Source organism: Plectropomus leopardus, chromosome 17 (genome assembly GCF_026936395.1).
Source record: "Plectropomus leopardus strain MGB_pleo_1.0 chromosome 17, ASM2693639v1, whole genome shotgun sequence".
Taxonomy (NCBI): Eukaryota; Metazoa; Chordata; class Actinopteri; order Perciformes; family Serranidae; genus Plectropomus; species Plectropomus leopardus.
Window position 1 is genome coordinate 7,339,633 of NC_142192.1, and position 6,000 is coordinate 7,345,632.

Genomic DNA, 6,000 nt, shown 5'->3' on the forward strand with positions numbered 1-6,000 from the left:
TTTTTTGACCATTTTCCCTGTACTATAGTATGACTTTTTTTGCAATATTGTACTTTGGCTTGAAACGCTCAAAATATTGACTTTTTGGTCAGTTTTTTCACTGGGTTATACTAGAAACGGCCTCAACATGCTGTACTATGACTTATTTTAACATTTGGATCCATGACTTTTTTGACCATTTTCCCTGTGCTATAGTATGACTTTTTTTTGCAAAACTGTACTTTGGCTTAAAATGCTCAAAATATTGACTTTTTGGTCAGTTTTTTCACTGGGTTATACTATAAATGGCCTCAACATGCTGTACTATGACTTATTTTAACATTTGGAGCCATGACTTTTTTGACCATTTTCCCTGTGCTATAGTATGACTTTTTTTGCAAAACTGTATTTTCGCTTAAAACGCTCAAAACATTGACCCTTTGGTCAGTTTTTTCACTGGGTTATTCTAGAAACGGCCTCAACATGCTGTACTATGACTTATTTTAAGTTTTGGAGACATGACCTTTTTGACCATTTTCCCTGTGCTATAGTATGACTTTTTTTGCAAAACGGTATTTTCGCTTAAAACGCTCAAAATATTGACCCTTTGGTCAGTTTTTTCACTGGGTTATTCTAGAAACGGCCTCAACATGCTGTACTATGACTTATTTTAACATTTGGAGGCATGATTTTTTGACAATTTTCCCTGAGCTATAGTATGACTTTTTTTTTGCAAAACTGTACTTTGGCTTAAAATGCTCAAAATATTGACTTTTTGGTCAGTTTTTTCACTGGGTTATACTAGAAACGGCCTCAACATGCTGTACTATGACTTATTTTAACATTTGGAGCCATGACTTTTTTGACCATTTTCCCTGTGCTATAGTATGACTTTTTTTGCAAAACTGTACTTTGGCTTAAAATGCTCCAAATATTGACTTTTTGGTCAGTTTTTTCACTGGGTTATACTATAAACGGCCTCAAAATGCTGTACTATGACTTATTTTAACATTTGGAGCCATGACTTTTTGACCATTTTCCCTGTGCTATAGTATAGTATGACTTTTTTGCAAAACTGTACTTTGGCTTAAAATGCTCAAAATATTGACTTTTGGTCAGTTTTTTCACTGGGTTATAGTATAAACGGCCTCAACATGCTGTACTATGACTTATTTTAACATTTGGAGCCATGACTTTTTTGACCATTTTCCCTGTGCTATAGTATGACTTTTTTTTGCAAAACTGTACTTTGGCTTAAAATGCTCAAAATAGTGACTTTTTGGTAAGTTTGGTCACTGGGTTATACTACAAACCGCCTCAACATGCTGTACTATGACTTATTTTAACATTTGGAGCCATGACTTTTTTGACCATTTTCCCTGTGCTATAGTATGACTTTTTTTGCAAAACTGTACTTTGGCTTGAAACGCTCAAAATATTGACTTTTTGGTCAGTTTTTTCACTGGGTTATACTAGAAATGGCCTCAACATGCTGTACTATGACTTATTTTAACATTTGGAGCCATGACTTTTTTGACCATTTTCCCTGTGCTATAGTATGACTTTTTTTGCAAAACTGTTCTTTGGCTTAAAATGCTCCAAATATTGACTTTTTGGTCAGTTTTTTCACTGGGTTATACTAGAAATGGCCTCAACATGCTGTACTATGACTTATTTTAACATTTGGATCCATGACTTTTTTGACCATTTTCCCTGTGCTATAGTATGACTTTTTTGGCAAAACGGTATTATCGCTTAAAACGCTCAAAATATTGACTTTTTGGTCAGTTTTTTCACTGGGCTACACTATAAATATTTGGATCCATGACTTCTTTGACCATTTTCCCTGTGCTATAGTATGACTTTGTTTTGCAAAACTGTACTTTGGCTTAAAATGCTCCAAATATCGACTTTTGGTCAGTTTTTTCACTGGTTTATACTATAAATGGCCTCAACATGCTGTACTACGACTTATTTTAACATTTGGAGCCATGAATTTTTTGACCATTTTCCCTGTGCTATAGTATGACTTTTTTTGCAAAAGTGTACTTTGGCTTAAAACGCTCAAAATATTGACTTTTTGGTCAGTTTTTTCACTGGTTTATACTATAAACGGCCTCAACATACTGTACTATGACTTATTTTAATGTTTGGAGCCATGACTTTTTGACCATTTTCCCTGTGCTATAGTATGACTTTTTTGCAAAACTGTACTTTGGCTTAAAATGCTCAAAATATTGACTTTTGGTCAGTTTTTTCACTGGTTTATACTATAAACAGCCTCAAAATGCTGTACTATGACTTATTTTAACATTTGGAGCCATGACTTTTTTGACCATTTTCCCTGTGCTATAGTAATAAGTTTTTTTTACAAAACTGTACTTTGGCTTAAAATGCTCCAAATATTGACTTTTTGGTCAGTTTTTTCACTGGGTTATACTATAAACGGCCTCAACATGCTGTACTATGACTTATTTTAACATTTGGATCCATGACTTTTTTGACCATTTTCCCTGTGCTATAGTATGACTTTTTTTGCAAAACTGTACTTTGGCTTGAAATGCTCCAAACATTGACTTTTTGGTCAGTTTTTTCACTGGGTTATGCTAGAAACGACCTCAACATGCTGTACTATGACTTATTTTAACATTTGGAGCCATGACTTTTTTGACCATTTTCCCTGTGCTATAGTATGACTTTTTTTGCAAAACTGTACTTTGGCTTGAAATGCTCCAAATATCGACTTTTTGGTCAGTTTTTTCACTGGTTTATACTATAAACGGCCTCAACATGCTGTACTATGACTTATTTTAACATTTGGAGCCATGACTTTTTGACCATTTTCCTGTGCTATAGTATGACTTTTTTTGCAAAACTGTACTTTGGCTTAAAATGCTCAAAATATTGACTTTTTGGTCAGTTTTTTTCACTTGGTTATACTAGAAATGGCCTCAACATGCTGTACTATGACTTATTTTAACATTTGGAGCCATGACTTTTTTGACCATTTTCCCTGTGCTATAGTATGACTTTTTTTTTGCAAAACTGTACTTTGGCTTAAAATGCTCAAAATATTGACTTTTTGGTCAGTTTTTTCACTTGGTTATACTAGAAATGGCCTCAACATGCTGTACTATGACTTATTTTAAGTTTTGGAGAGATGACCTTTTTGACCATTTTCCCTGTGCTATAGTGTGACTTTTTTTGCAAAACTGTACTTTGGCTTAAAATGCTCAAAATATTGACTTTTTGGTCAGTTTTTTCACTGGTTTATACTATAAACAGCCTCAACATGCTGTACTATGACTTATTTTAACATTTGGAGCCATGACTTTTTTGACCATTTTCCCTGTGCTATAGTATGACTTTTTTTGCAAAACTGTACTTTGGCTTAAAATGCTCCAAATATCGACTTTTTGGTCAGTTTTTTCACTGGTTTATACTATGACCGGCCTCAACATGCTGTACTATGACTTATTTTAACATTTGGAGCCATGACTTTTTTGACCATTTTCCCTGTGCTATAGTATGACTTTTTTTGCAAAAGTGTACTTTGGCTTAAAACGCTCAAAATATTGACTTTTTGGTCAGTTTTTCACTGGGTTATACTATAAACGGCCTCAACATGCTGTACTATGACTTATTTTAACATTTGGAGCCATGACTTTTTGACCATTTTCCCTGTGCTATAGTATGACTTTTTTGCAAAACTGTACTTTGGCTTAAAATGCTCAAAATATTGACTTTTTGGTCAGTTTTTTCACTTGGTTATACTAGAAATGGCCTCAACATGCTGTACTATGACTTATTTTAACATTTGGAGCCATGACTTTTTTGCCATTTTCCCTGTGCTATAGTATGACTTTTTTTTGCAAAACTGTACTTTGGCTTGAAATGCTCCAAATATCGACTTTTTGGTCAGTTTTTTCACTGGTTTATACTATAAACAGCCTCAACATGCTGTACTATGACTTATTTTAACATTTGGAGCCATGACTTTTTTGACCATTTTCCCTGTGCTATAGTATGACTTTTTTTTGCAAAACTGTACTTTGGCTTGAAACGCTCAAAATATTGACTTTTTGGTCAGTTTTTTCACTGGGTTATTCTAGAAACGGCCTCAACATGCTGTACTATGACTTATTTTAACATTTGGAGCCATGACTTTTTTGAACATTTTCCCTGTGCTATAGTATGACTTTTTTTTGCAAAACTGTACTTTGGCTTAAAATGCTCCAAAATATTGACTTTTTGGTCAGTTTTTTCACTTGGTTATACTAGAAATGGCCTCAACATGCTGTACTATGACTTATTTTAACATTTGGAGCCATGACTTTTTTGACCATTTTCCCTGTGCTATAGTATGACTTTTTTTGCAAAACTGTACTTTGGCTTGAAATGCTCCAAACATTGACTTTTTGGTCAGTTTTTTCACTGGTTTATACTATAAACAGCCTCAACATGCTGTACTATGACTTATTTTAACATTTGGAGCCATGACTTTTTTGACCATTTTCCCTGTGCTATAGTATGACTTTTTTTGCAAAACTGTACTTTGGCTTAAAATGCTCAAAATATCGACTTTTTGGTCAGTTTTTTCACTGGGTTATACTATAAACGGCCTCAACATGCTGTACTATGACTTATTTTAACATTTGGAGCCATGACTTTTTTGACCATTTTCCCTGTGCTATGTATGACTTTTTTTGCAAAACTGTACTTTGGCTTAAAATGCTCCAAAATATTGACTTTTTGGTCAGTTTTTCACTGGTTTATACTATAAACGGCCTCAACATGCTGTACTATGACTTATTTTAACATTTGGAGCCATGACTTTTTTGACCATTTTCCCTGTGCTATAGTATGACTTTTTTTTGCAAAACTGTACTTTGGCTTAAAATGCTCCAAATATCGACTTTTTGGTCAGTTTTTTCACTGGTTTATACTATAAACAGCCTCAACATGCTGTACTATGACTTATTTTAACATTTGGAGCCATGACTTTTTTGACCATTTTCCCTGTGCTATAGTATGACTTTTTTTGCAAAACTGTACTTTGGCTTAAAATGCTCAAAATATTGACTTTTTGGTCAGTTTTTTCACTGGGTTATACTAGAAACGGCCTCAACATGCTGTACTATGACTTATTTTAACATTTGGAGCCATGACTTTTTTGACCATTTTCCCTGTGCTATAGTATGACTTTTTTTGCAAAACTGTACTTTGGCTTAAAATGCTCAAAATATTGACTTTTTGGTCAGTTTTTCACTGGTTCATACTATAAACAGCCTCAACATGCTGTACTATGACTTATTTTAACATTTGGAGCCATTACTTTTTTGAACATTTTCCCTGTGCTATAGTATGACTTTTTTTGCAAAACTGTACTTTGGCTTAAAATGCTCCAAATATCGACTTTTTGGTCAGTTTTTTCACTGGGTTATACTATAAACAGCCTCAACATGCTGTACTATGACTTATTTTAACATTTGGATCCATGACTTTTTTGACCATTTTCCTGTGCTATAGTATGATTTTTTTTTTTTGCAAAACTGTACTTTGGCTTGAAATGCTCCAAATATCGACTTTTTGGTCAGTTTTTTCACTGGTTTCTACTATAAACAGCCTCAACATGCTGTACTATGACTTATTTTAACATTTGGAGCCATGACTTTTTTGACCATTTTCCCTGTGCTATAGTATGACTTTTTTTTGCAAAACTGTACTTTGGCTTAAAATGCTCCAAATATCGACTTTTGGTCAGTTTTTCACTGGTTTATACTATAAACAGCCTCAACATGCTGTACTATGACTTATTTTAACATTTGGAGCCATGACTTTTTGACCATTTTCCCTGTGCTATAGTATGACTTTTTTTGCAAAACTGTACTTTGGCTTAAAATGCTCAAAATATCGACTTTTTGGTCAGTTTTTCACTGGGTTATACTATAAACAGCCTCAACATGCTGTACTATGACTTATTTTAACATTTGGAGCCATGACTTTTTGACCATTTTCCCT